This window comes from Phacochoerus africanus, chromosome 13 (genome assembly GCF_016906955.1).
Source record: "Phacochoerus africanus isolate WHEZ1 chromosome 13, ROS_Pafr_v1, whole genome shotgun sequence".
NCBI classification, from domain to species: Eukaryota; Metazoa; Chordata; class Mammalia; order Artiodactyla; family Suidae; genus Phacochoerus; species Phacochoerus africanus.
In genome coordinates, this window is record NC_062556.1 from 10000907 (window position 1) to 10015254 (window position 14348).

The window sequence follows — 14348 nt, forward strand, 5'->3', positions numbered from 1 at the left end:
TTAAATGGCACAGGTAGGATTCAGTAACTTCTAACAGCAGAGTCCCTGCTCTGTCTACTGCTTTGTGTTTCCTCAAAAGCTGCATGACAGGAGGGTTGTGGGATCATCCAGATACTGCAAAGGGGCCAAAAACTCTGGGAACAAACACACACTGCCTCCTTGCTTAAGAACAAATAAAGCCGAGATCAAGGAATATCAGATTTGGGCTGAGGCAAGAGGTCAGGGTGTACTCATGCACAAGGATGGGGTTATTGAAACGAAGAAACATTTATTAAGCAGTTACTCTGAACACAAGGTTTGGAAGAGATGGATCACTGCTTTAATCTAGTTTAGTAAGGGGAGACCTCTGACTTTGTTACTATGTATGTATGCATTTATCTATACAAAATATATCGCTTGTTCCTCGAGATTCTCTTGAATTCCAGTAAATTAACTTGGATACTTTAAATGGTGTATGTGCATGCGTGCGCACGCACACACACACACACACACACACAATATTTAGGAAGAGTTGATCTTCTTTGTTTGGCTCTGGGCCCAGTTCAGGAAGGCCAGTCCTTTTACAGCTACCTCTAACCAGCCCCAGAGCTGGAGACAATGCTGATTATTTTCCTCTTGGCCTAAAACCTCCATAGGAGAAGTTTCCTGCTGGCTAAGACTGCTGAAGGGAAGTCCTTCAGGGCTTGTCCTCAATTCCGTCTTCCCTGCACACAGCTGGCTAGACCAGAGCTGGGCCCCTGGCACAAACAGCCAACCCACCTGCTGGCGAGAGACTTACAGTGTGGCCCAGAACAAAGGTGGGCCTAAGCCGGTCAAGATTCTCTTGGGAAAAAAGATTGAGAAATAAATACTTGAAATCTGTTTATTCATGAGGTACAGGAAAGAAAATAGCTTTCTTATTTTTTTTTCTCTAACTAGCATCTTTAAATATCCTCCTTTGGCTGCTTGGATCTCTGTGCCTCTGGGTGATACCTCAGGCAGACACCACAGGTTTCTATTCCCTTTCAGTTATTCAAATGGTGGCCTTCCTTCCTTATTTTAGCAATGATGATTCACTTGAATGTAGTAGGAGGTGCAACAGAGTTCAGTTTTAAAGTTTTGACCTCACCCCTAATTCAAAGCTGTCACCCTCCCTTTAGACACATGGGAAAGGGGAGCCTGGTCCCTGTTTTCACTCACCCTCACTCTTTACATTTCTGTCTCTGTCTCCCTTCCATCCTGCGTGTGCTGGGGACCTCAGAGTAAGACAAGAAGAAAAGAGCAAAACATCTTTTATGTGGTGGGCGCTGCCATAATCTGGTTCTTAGCACCCTCTGCACAGCAGCTCTTTAATGCTCCTTCCCGCATAGGGCACATTGGTGGGTTCTTCACAGGGCCTGTCCCCTCTTCTAGCAATGCACTTTCTGACCTCCTGAAACACCTCTCAGCACCTCCTCCTATCCCCCATTTGGCTATCAACCCCACAGCTTCGCACTTCTAGGTCTCCCCAAGTAGGAATCCAGGAGAGAGAACTTCAAGACAGTGCGATTGCAAGCTGCCTGTTCCTGCTGCAGTACATACAGTACATTCTGGAAGGTGGAGGGGGGGTCTCAGCTTGGGTGCAGGCTGTTCTGCTGCTGCCTTTCTGCTCACTCCTGTTCTCTGGCTTTTATAATTAGACTTTGCCTTAGGGAATCTCTGGATCAGAAGTGCCCACCAGCCCTATGCGCTCGTGTGCTCAAGCTCTCTGGGTCTCACACCGAGCTTTCTCAAGAACACAGCTGTCTCTGAGCTGTCATGGGCCTCCCATTCTGCAGTTAGTGACTTGCAGCTGGGGAGGGAGGTGCCAGTCTCTCTTGGGAGCAGGAATCCTCAGTTTCTCTTGGAGCCTCTTGAAATTGGGTTAAGGTGGGACTGAAGAACTCGCCCTATACACTTGCCTACACTTCTGCAGCAGCTTTCCTAGTTCATGCTGCCTGTTTATATCAATGAACTCTCTACCCTCCCCTTCTTCCCCCGCAAAATACATTCTGGTCTATTTAGAGAGGCTGGGGAGGTGGCGGGGGGGGGGGGAGTCAGGGTCAAAAAACCACTTTGGAAACCTGGGATTAAGGGTTAGAGGGAGGATATGTCTGACTGCTCTTCCACATTCTCTCTGAAGTTCAAAGATTTTTAGTTCCTGCTATACCTTCAGAGTTGAGGCTTTAGCTAAAATTTTAATAAGGAAATTAATAAATGGGGAAATTAGTCATCAGTAACCTTTCACATAATGGTGGGAAATGAACCTATATGGTCAAGAAACTAGAGTGACAGAGATGGACCTGCCATGTGCAAAAACATGGCTTTGAAGAATGGCTGAAGATGGCTAAAAACATGAGTTTTAGAGGCACAGAGTCCTGGATTTGGTTTGACTATTTCCTAGATGTATGATAATCTTGGGACAAGATTAATATCTTTGTAGCCCCATATCTTACACCATAAAATGGAAAAAGTAATGCTATATGCCATTGAGTTGTTGTGGGGATTAAATCAGATAATTGTTGTAAAGCATTTAGTACCATATGTGATGCATAGTAAGGGCTCAATAAATGTCAGTTACTATGAGTGAGGAAAAGTGTATCTTAATGAGAAGTCCCTGACCCTTGGGGTCCCTTCACGTGGGCTATAATAAGAATAGTGCCCCACATGGGTGTGCTATATGAGTGCACTTAAGTGGCCCTGGAAAGCCTGATAGAAGAGAGTTGACACAAAAAAAATATAATGTGAGATAGAGAGAGAGGAAATGAGAGTTCATCAGGCCATAAAAGACAGGGAGAAGTCAATTTCTTCAGTTGGCTGCTGATAGCTTCCCAGTTCCAGCCATTCTGCTATTCCAAGATGATAACTGACAAAACAAAACAAAACAAAAACCCACTAGCAACTACTTCAGGCAGCTTGGGCAGGTCTCTGTTCCAAAAAGATGTAATTAAAACAATGAGCGTGCCCCCTGGAACACTCTGCTCCCTCCCAGGCAATCTCTCAGAACAGATCTGAGGACAGCCATTCTCTGCTACACTTAGAACTAATAGAAGCAACCAGAACTCTGGAGACCTCCCTCTCCAGATGCCTGAGCTGTTCCAGAGGTTAGGCTTTAAAACAAACAAACAAACAAAAACCTTCCAAAGAAATAAGAGGAATAAGCAGATATTTTCTGATCAAAAGGTTAGATCAGAAAATACCTGATTTAAGGCACTGATAGTGTCTGTGAAACTGCCTGAGTGACTGAACATCAGATTATTTTAGAGAATGTACAATATTCTTTACGCTGAGCATAGCAACTTAAATATGGGCTTTTCTGGAAATTACGGCATTCAGACGTTCAGATGGCTCTACTGTAACAATATGCGTGGGATAGTTTTGCATTTGCATTATTAGAGAACAAAATTCTTAAATCAAAAATAGTAAATGGAAACACATGGAAATTTTCTTTCTGGAGAGGCTCTTGCCCTGGTTTTATCACAAGTTCTTTGTTGCTAGCTTCCGATGGTAGATTGCTTGCAAAGATGGATGCAAAAATCCTGTGCAGTGTGACCTTGCCGTTCTGTTCATCAAGAGGTAAAATTTATTTATCCTTCCTCTTGCCTTCTGGCTGGCATAAAGACTTATGTTGACCACTAGAATATGGCAGAAGCAGTCTTATGATCTGCAACTCTTTATTTCAAGGATCCTTGTATCCCTCACTTTTTCCCCCCTTGTGGCCCTGAGAGCTTCATGTATGGTTAACCTTCTTGAGGATGAAGGACCCCAGGGAGAGAGAAGCCTTGCTGATAGCCAGTACTAGCTGCCAGGCAGTGAGACCATCTTAGGCAGCCCACATCTAGCCACACTGCCAGATGACTGTCTATATAGGTGATCCCAGGCAAGACCAAGCAGTGGAAGAATCACCCAGCTGACCCTGGGTCAAGAATCAGCCCCATTGCGGACCCAGAGAATTGTTAGCAAATAAATAGCATGTTTAAACCACCAAATTATGGGATGTTTTGTTACAAAGAAATAGGTCATTGACACAAGGATATACCACTTTCCTCATTGTGAGTAGGCTTTTTTTAAATACTGTGCAGTAGCAGATGGGATGGCCCATTGATATCACTCCCCATAGTAGAACTGAAGAAGCCTCAGTCAGACTGTTGTCTTGTTGGGAGATTGTTCTCATGAAAAAAGATTTTGTTGTTAAGCAATGTGAAGAGCAGCAGCTCTCCCTCCTAAAGCTGGAGGGAAGTGGCAGTTCGGTAAGGAGTGGTGGCAGTATTTGTATTTGATACATGAGAAAGTTTGCCAACAGGAATACCTGGGAGGTGGGGAGGGTAGGCTTTTTAAGCCAGTGTATCAGCTAGAACAGATCTTATTTGCATGTATCAGCATCCACATCACAGAGGGTTTTTCCCTTTTCTTTCCCTTCTGCCAAATATTGCAGCTAATTGAGAATTCTGTGGCTTTGTTCCATCTGGAGGATATTACACAGAGCACACATCTGAGCAATAACTGACACCAGCTGTTGTCAAAAAAAGATAGTAGTGATTTTTTAAATGGACAAAAAGCTTATCAAAGCCAATGTAAAATTAGTTTATCCAGTTAAGTCCAATCGCAAGAATAAAATCTCATGTGATGACTTTTCAAATAGAAATTGAGTATGTTCCTGGTGCACAGTCCTGTTTGTTCTTTCTCATTGAAGAGCTACCCTGGAACGCAGCTAGTCTTGACCCAATTCATTTTCCTCCTTGACTGAGAAGAATAACCTCCATGGTACTGATATACAACAATCTCAAGATGCAGCATGATGAAACAAATCCCATGTTGTTCTTTTTCTCGTGTCTTTCTATTGTTGGCTTTCTTGTAGGGAAAATATTCTGCCCCAGCATCTAGCATATGTGAGAAGAGTATGTTAAGCATTCATGGATTCAATATAAAGAAACTCAAGGACTCCAGAAAGTTCTGCCCAAGAATCTTTCAAACTCCCACACATCTTGGCTATGAGCTTCTCAGCACCTGCTTTGGCTCTAAAGGACCTGGGTGATGGGAAGAGTCAGGCACAGTGTCCCTGGGGATCAAAATGTTAGTGCTGAGTTTGTGTTGTCATCCAAAAGATTTTGCTTTTGCAGTAGGAGTGAGACACAGGCATCTAGGCCATCATTTTGCACCACTGAACTCATACTCAAGTTCACTTAAGAGAAATACATTTAGATCAACTGTAACTGTTCCAAAATTCTACCAAAGGGCAAAGGTAGAGATTGGGTGGGGTAGGGTGTTGAGATAGATTACTTCCTCCAGAACTGGAAACAATGAAATCAGTTATACACAGGTGCTTTAAAAAAAAAAAAAAAAAAAAGTATTATCTAACCCAACATTTTATTTTTTGACTTTTAAGTAAAACTTCGAAAAAGTAACAATTTCTTAGACAAATAACAAATTTAATGGCAATTTTTTTTTTTGTCTTTTTGCTATTTCTTGGGCCGCTCCTGCGGCATATGGAAGTTCCCAGGCTAGGGGTCCAATCGGAGCTGTAGCCCCCAGCCTACGCCAGAGCCACAGCAACGCGGGATCCGAGCCGCATCTGCAACCTACACCACAGCTCACGGCAACGCTGGACCGTTAACCCATTGAGCAAGGGCAGGGACCGAACCCGCAACCTCATGGTTCCTAGTCGGATTCGTTAACCACTGCGCCACGATGGGAACTCCACAATGGCAAATTTTAATGATACGAAAGTTCTTCACACATAAGCAAGTTCTTATTTGGCATTTAATAATTATATAGAGAAGTATGCAACACACCTAAAATATAAAATGAAAAAATTCCAAGTAAAATGTCTCTCAAAGTAAAGACTTTTACTAGTTCCAAAACTTAATATAAAATATATCTGCATTTTATTGATGTTGGGACAGTTCCTTCATACTTCTGATGTAGGTAGCTGTAAAGGGGCCTGGCTTATATCTGCTCTTGGAAGGATGCAAAGGGATTTGCTCTCCTTGGAAGAAGGTGGGAAACACACAGAAATTCAAAATATGTTTTTCTTTTCATTCACATCTCATGACACTCAACAAAAAATTTACCTCAATCATATTAGTAATTCCCATGATTAACTTTGGAGAAAGAATATATTCAATATTTACAGTGAACAAACAGCTCCCATGATGTACTTGTGCCAGTTACGCACATGGTCCAGAGGGAGAATCTAGCGGTTCAGGCCAACAGAGGTTATTCAGCAGCCACCCTCCCTCCTCACCCTTCCTATACCAAGAAGTTATTTGACCTGAATCATGTACTGTGGTTTGGCTGTCTATGTATTGATCAAATTATTTAAACACTGACCCAAACCCTGTTTTGTCTTGTTTTTAATACTACCAATGACAGGAAACAATTAGCAGGAAACTATCTCGAAGGACCTTGAACAGCAAGCCTGACATATCTAGATTATTGAGCCCCTGTCCCATGACGTGATTTTCTATTCGAGATGCTATAAATGGCAAAGATCTAGCAAAGGTTTCGTATCCATAGAATTCAGCCTTAGCTTTTAGTGGAGTAGTATCCAAAAGCTCTTTCTGACATACTTGGAAAATAAACTGATGTTTTTCATCATTTTCATTCTTCTTTTTTTTTTTTTTAATGGCCACACCTGTGGCATGTGGAGGTTCCCAGGCTAGGGGTTGAATCAGAGCCACAGCCACCAGCCTACACCACAGCCACAACGCAGGATCCGAGCCACATCTGTGACCTACACCACAACGCATGACAATGCCAGATCCTTAAACAACTGAGCGAGGCCAGGGGTCAAACCCACGTCCTCATGGATGCTAGTCAGGTTTGTTAACTGCTGAGCCACGATAGGAACCCCATCATTTTCATTCTTAATCGTTTTCATTGTATTGTATGTTTCATCAAGTATTCAGTGAATATGTTCATTTTTTAAAATACAATGTCATATGAAGCAATGATAAAAGGACTGTTTTTGGATATAGAAGACTTAAGATCTGGTTCCACCTGCCGTGCAACGTTAGGGAAATAAAATTAAAACATCTGCCATTTATTAAAGGCTTACTCTGCAAGGAGCTAACAGAGTACTTTATAGGCCAAGTTTTGTTTTAATCTTTTCAACAACCCGTTTGCTAGATGATATTAATTTTATTTCTAAATGCAAAAACTAAGTCTCAGAGTGGTTAAGTGATTTTCTTAGACTCCTTAGCTAATGAGTGGAGGCAGATTTGAATCCATGACTTGTAGACTCCAGAGTCCATGCTCTTACCTGCTTCACTTGAGCTGTAGTGTCAGCAGCTCTGGGGGCAAATCTCAGCACTGCCATGTACCAGCTAGGCAGACTTGAGAAGTTACTTAACTTCTGTGCCCTTCCATTTCCAGTATGTAATACAGGGAGGATAATTTAGTCCAGCATTTTGGGAGAATTCAATGGGACGTGTTAACAAAAGGGTTTCCATATAGTAGTACCTAATCTATAAATAAAAGTTATTTCCTTCACTTTCCTCCTTGCCTGGGCCTCAGTTTCTCCCTCTGTGTATTGAGGGGAGCTTAGAACTATAAAAACTCCAGAAAGCAGCTGGTGCAGACTCTTTAATGTATAGGTAAGAAAACTAATAAGAGCTAGAGAAGAAGCAGCTTGGCCCAAATCATAGCTGTTTCGACAGCAGTTTGTGTTCTCAAAGCAATAGTTTTTAGTTTGTTATTGGACTGAGACTTGGACTTAGTTTGACCAGATCTAGATCAGGTAATCTAGATTCTAGATAATTAACAAAATTCTAGTTATTCTATTCTGTTCACTTTGGGAATTTGGCCCAGGGTCCCTTACAAATTTACTGCAGACATGCTCCATGTTAAAAAGACCTATCTGGTTCTTGTTTTCTCAGTCTGAAATGCACTTCTCTTGACATTTCATGACTTTGTGCTTCTCATCTTTCAGGTCTAAGCTCAATATGACCTCCTCGAGGGGCGTTTTTCCGGCAGTCTTATGACCACCACCACCCCACCTCAAGGTGAGACTCATGGTCACTTTCCATCATGTCATCTTGAGTATTTCCTTAGAGATGCTTAAGACAGTCTGTACTTACTGTGATTATAGTTGACTTGTTTGTTGTTCTCTGGCTATACCAGAATATAAATACTATGAAAGGATCTTATTAGCATTTGTTTATTTTGACATCCTCAGCCTTAAGCCAGTGCCTGACACATAATAGTTTTGAAATAAAAATTAGTTCAGTGAGTATCTTTCCATCTACCCACCAGTCCATCCATACACCCACCCATCCATCCATCTATTACTTTTCCTTAAAAGATCACAAATGCTTTAAAATACAGATGATGGCTTGATAATCTAGCTTTGAAATGAAAAACAAATAAATGATTGGCCTTGGTAGCCAAGGTAAAGAAGTAACAAATGAAATCTATGTCTCATCTAACCAGAAAGGGAAGCTAACGCATTCAACTGCCATGAGTGGCTGACTTTAAAATACTTAACTTGAAGCAGTAAAATTTTAAAAACTCTTCTGATTAATAAAAACAAGAATAGTTATTATGTAATGTAGCTTGTCTAAAATTTTATTATTAGCACAATATTTCTAATTGCTTCCAAACACTTTCCATATTCCTTTTTCTCCTGGTTCACAGAAATTATTCCTTACCACTTGAAAAATAGTATCCATAACTAATAAGCAACAGTATCCTTTTAAAAATGACAGTCCCAGCTATACCTTTAGTTTATAACATCAAAAATAATTAAATAGTTAGCAAGGCAAGGATACTGAAAACTATAAAATATCACTGAAAGAAATTAAAGACTTAGGTCAGTAGACATCCTGTGTTCTGGAATGGACTAGAAGATTTAATAGCATTGAGATGGCAATACTTCTGAAATTAATCTATATGTTCAGTGTAATATCAGTAAAAATCCAGGAAGAAGAGGAAGAGGAAGAAGAAGTTGTCAGGCTGACCCTAAAATACATAAGGCAATGCAAGTGATCCAGATAGCTGAAACAATCTCGAGGAAGAAGGATAATGTTCTAGGACTCAAACTTGCTGATTTCAAAACTTATTATAAACCTATAGTAATACAAACAGTGTGTTATTGGAATAAGGACAGCCATATAGATCAATGTCTAGAAGTGACCCAGAAATCATGTATCTGATAAGGGATTAGCATTCAGAACATAACAAATAATTTTAACACTCAGCAATAAAAAGGTAAAATGCCAAATTTAAAAATAGGCAAAGAATTTGCATAGATGTTTCTCCACAGAAGACATACAAATTACCAACATGCACATAAGAAGATGCTTGATTTCATTAGTCATTAGGGAAATGCAAATTAAAGCCACAATGAGATAGTCCTTCACATCCACTAAAATGGCTGTGATAAAAAAGACAAGCAGTAACAAGTGTTGACCAGGATCTGGAGAAAGTGGAACTGTCATACATCGTCAGTGGGTGTAAAATGGTGCAGCCACTTAGGGAAAACAGTTTGGCAGAGTTGTCAAATGACCCAGCAGTTCCATTCCTGAGCATATAAAGAAGAGAAATGAAAATATATGTCCCTGCAAAATTGCATACATGAATGTTCATAATGGGCAAAAACAGAAGCAATTCAAATGTTCTGCAGCTGATGAAACTGATGAAAGAAAATGTAGTATATATCCATACAGTGGAATCATTAATTCAACTATAACAATGGAATGAAGTACTGATAGGTGCCACTACAGAGATGAAACCTGAAAATATGATGCTGTGTGAAAGAAGCCAGATGCAAAGATCTTATATCATATGACTCCAGTGATATGAACTGTCCAGACTAGGCAATTCCATGGACACAAAAAGTAGTTTCGTGGTTGCCAGGAGTTGGGGAAGCGGGCAATGGAGAGTGCCTGCTGCAGGTTTGGGGTTTCTTTTTGGAGTGATGAAAATGCTCTGCAGTTAGTGGTGATGACTTCACAATGTTGGGAGTATGCTACAACCACTGAATTACACACCGTAAAAGGGTGACGTTTATGCTGTATGAATTACATCTCAAAACATCCCATAGAGACAGATAAAGAAAGAGGTTGAAATGTAATTTGCTGAAAATTAAAACAGGTAAATTTTTTGAGAGGTATTCTGCCCATGGTACAAAAGCTGTTAGATTAATTCATGATTTTACCTTGATTAGTCAGATGTAAAACGTTTTGGAAATATTTGTGCTGGATTTTTGCATACCTCTAAATCTTCTGTAGCTTACTGAACTGAATGAGGCTTTAATCAAAAGAATAGTACTTGGGAATCAGACTCTGTGACTCCTTGTCTTGTCTCTCCAATGCCTGGTCCTGTGGCCCTTGACAAGCCACACCTCGCGAAGAGACTCCTTTCTCTCTTTGTGGAAAGGACTGCTTGCCCTGTCACTAGCCCCTGGGTGAATGCTGAGAAATAGGTACACAAAATAACAGCGTAGTATTTCGCAATTCTGAATGCTTTATAAATACAAGTTAATATGAAAGGAATTCATCTTTCTAATAATTAACATTATTGGGACAAGCAGACCTAACCCCTAATATCTCTCTAAATTCAGAATATAATTATTAGTGAGAGGTTAACTCAAATTAATTAATTAATTTTTCTTAGGGCTGCATCCATGACATATGGGAGTTCCCAGGCTAGGGGCTGATTTGGAGCTGCAGCTGCTGGCCCACACTACAGCCACAACAATACTAGATCTGAGCTACATCTGCAACCTATGCCACACTTTGTGACACCGCTGGATCCTTAACCCACTGAGCAAGACCAGGGATCAAACCTGCATCCTCATGGATATTAGTTGGGTTGTAACCTTCTGAGCCACAACAGGAACTCCTCAAATTTAATGTTATCCTATTAAATGGACATTAGCAACACTAATAAAAAATAATAAATTTTTCTTTTGAATTGCATGAACTAAAATTCTGCCTAAATACTAGGCAAACTGAAATGAGACCTGCGGTAATAGATAGTTCATTCTGAGGAGAAATACATTTATTGGAAAGAACAGATGGTATTTTCCTATGATTGTCTCTAATACATCAACCAGGATGCTAATATACTATAGTCAACATTTAATAACATTCAAGTCTGTAATAAGTGGAGACTTTATAAATCACTGCTATATTTTTCAATTAAGACATTCTTATTCTCTCCCTTCATAGCCTGCTCCAGACTCAGGCTCCTCAGGTAGGAGTTATCCTTTTGTATGTGCATATATGTACAATATACATATTTCTTTAGTACCTTTATTTCATCCATTTATGTTTATCTTTGCTTCTTAGTATTAGATATAAGCTCTATGAACAGCATCAGCTGTAGATTTTTCATCTTTGATTCCCCAACATTCTATATAGTGATTGGCACATAGTAGAGATTTCACAATTGAATAAATGAGCAAATTAACCAATGCAGGTTGTTGGTAAATTTCCACATGAGTGCAGAAGTGCAACAGCCAGGAGGAGGACCAGGAATTGGTTCCCAGGACTGCTGCCGTGCATTTCGCTCAGGTTTTAAGTCTTGAGGGAAATGCTGCCACTGGGCCCCCTGAGAGATGTGCAGGGATAATGCTTGAAAATGGGCAACTTACTGGAAGCAGAGGTTCTTAGTGCAGAAGAATTTAAGGAAGTTAATGATGCCACCTACTCCTGGTCCATGCTGGCCACACTCCTGGCCTGCCTTTGCACCTACTCTTCTTCCCCGCTGTTCTATGTAAACTTACCCCACTCTGTCCCACTTTCATGCTTTATTTTTTCCATAGCAATTATCACTGTGTATTCTAATTACTTACTTACTGCCTGTCTTCCCCCTCCCCATCGGAATCTAAACTCTGATTGTATATAGTCTGCTTTTCTCCAGCTCTATATTCAGTGCTAAAAATAGTCCCTGGGAGTACTAGCTGCTCAATAAATATTGTGGAAGGAAGGGAGAGAGAGAGGGAGGGAAGGAAGAGAGAGGGGGGTTGAAAGAAAAAAAGAATGTTAGGAAAGAAGAATGGAAAGAAAAAAAAAATATTTGAAAGTCTGGCAAGCTTCAATATATTCAGGTAAACTCCTGGCTTATTTACTGATTTGTTTTGTTTGGGTCACAAAAATATTTTAAACATTTAAAAAGCTGAAAAATTTCCATAAAATATCAGATTATGGGCTTCTTGCAAACAATCAGTTCTGGTTAACTGGGTCTGTGCTCCCATATCATGTCAGTCATTTAGACCTGAGTGGCAGCCTTCCTGGGGGTCATGGGCTAGAGTGACTTAATAGGCCAGAGAATTTAAAGTAGGGATGAAAGTTGAGATCTCTCTTGGATTTCCTGAATGGCCCTGAGAATCTCACTGTGGATGGCTAACCCAGGAAGTCCTCAGAATAACAGATTCTTACAGAAATCCACATTCTCAAGGGGGTTCCAACGAGCAAATCATGTCCAGGTCTTTAAGTCCTATTTCATTTAGGCAAGAGACCCTTGGGGCTTACCTGAGAGGGGTCAGGTGTGCCCAGACAAACCCTTTACTAATCCTCTTTCCCAAGAACTTTCTCTAGAGAGCCTGAGCCCTACGCCCTCTAGTAAGGGTGTTTGTGCAGATATGTTAGGACATGTTCACCCACTGGAGAGATAGTATCACAAAGCCTGTTTAACTCCAAAATACACTTAACATATGATCCTATCACCCCCACACATCTGTTTGTTCATTCAAGAATAATGCATTGAGCACCAAGTCCCAGGCCACATGTGCTAGGTACTGTGTATTCAAGTGTTGAAGAAGTCACATGATCCCAGTCCTCAGACTTCACACTATTATCAAGAAAGAGAAACAGGTAAGTAATAAAATAAGTATGAAAATATTGGTAGCACAGGAAGGTACTGGAGCACAGCAGAGGCTCTGAAACTGCAGGTTCAAAGTTCAATATGTAGAAAATAGGCAGATGTTCAAAGCTTTTTCCTGAACTGCTTGCAGGTAAATTCTAGGGAAAATTAAGTAGTTATTTAGCTTATTGTTATAACACAGGATTTGTATAACATATATAAACTTCCTTAATTTGCTTTGAAATTTCTAGATGTAATTGTCTAAAGACCACTTTGCATCCTCACTTTATATACACAAACATAAAGTAATATTTTGATCTAGGTATCTGAGTCCACCCTTTTACATAAATCTAATGAATTTGAAAGCTTTCTCCAACCTGCCTAAATTATTGATGTTTTCATTACCAATACTGCTTACACCAGTAAATCTATATACTACAACTTATAATTATTATGTTGTAATATAAATTACATTTCTATTTTTAGCATACCTGGTAGTGTATATTATGTATTATATATAAAACATAACATTTAACATTTTAACCATTTTTAGGGGTTCAGTTCAGTGCCATTAAGTATCTTCACATTGTTGTGCAACCATCACCACCATCCAGAACCTTTTCATCATCCCAAACTGAAACTCTGTACCCACTAAACAGTAACTCCTCATTCCATCCCCTCCCCCAGCCCTTGGTAACCACCGTTCTGTTTCTCTCGCTATGGATTTGACTATTCTAGAAATCATACAATGTTTGTTCTTTTGTGACTGGCTTATTCTGCTTAGCATAATGTTTTCAAGTTTCATCCATATTGCCACATGTATCAGATTTTTTTTTTTTTTTTTTGCTTCTTAAGGCTGAATAATATTCAGCTGTATATAGATACCACATTTTGGCTATCCATTCATCAGTTGATGGACATTTGGGTTGTTTCCACCTTTTGGACGTTGTGAAATCATGCGGCTATAAACATAGGTGTACAAATATGGTTATTATGTTTATGTAGTACTCTTAATTTTGCAAAGTGCTTTTGTGTCTACAGTTCATAACTCTCTGGGAAATGAGGGAGTTAGTATTTTCCTCTTCTGGAAGATAAGAAGTCCAAATTATTGAAAAATCAAGTCACTTATTAATTTGGGGACAGTTTCTGACTCTTAGCCTGAAAAGTATGTTTTTCCAACATACTTTTTATTCTTCAGTCCAGTGATTCTTCACCAGCTGAAGATACCAGGAATGAAGAAGCAAAAATATTCTTGTTGTGATGCAATTGTAGAGCAGCTCAAAAGTCTTCTTTTACTTGGACATGCTAAATGAAATCAGTAGGCTCACAATTTGGGGAAAAATCAATTTTAAAAATGTGTCATTCAGGCCCCAGTGGTAGCTGTTTTTTTCTCTAGCAAAATGGCATTCTGGGGCTGGCTAATCCGGAGTTAGCCTTCCTCCTTCCCCCTCAACTTCACCATTGCCTCTTAAACAAACTTCCCATGTACTCGAAGCTGAGAAACTATGTCTATAATCCAAATAAAATATCTAAATCTTGATTAC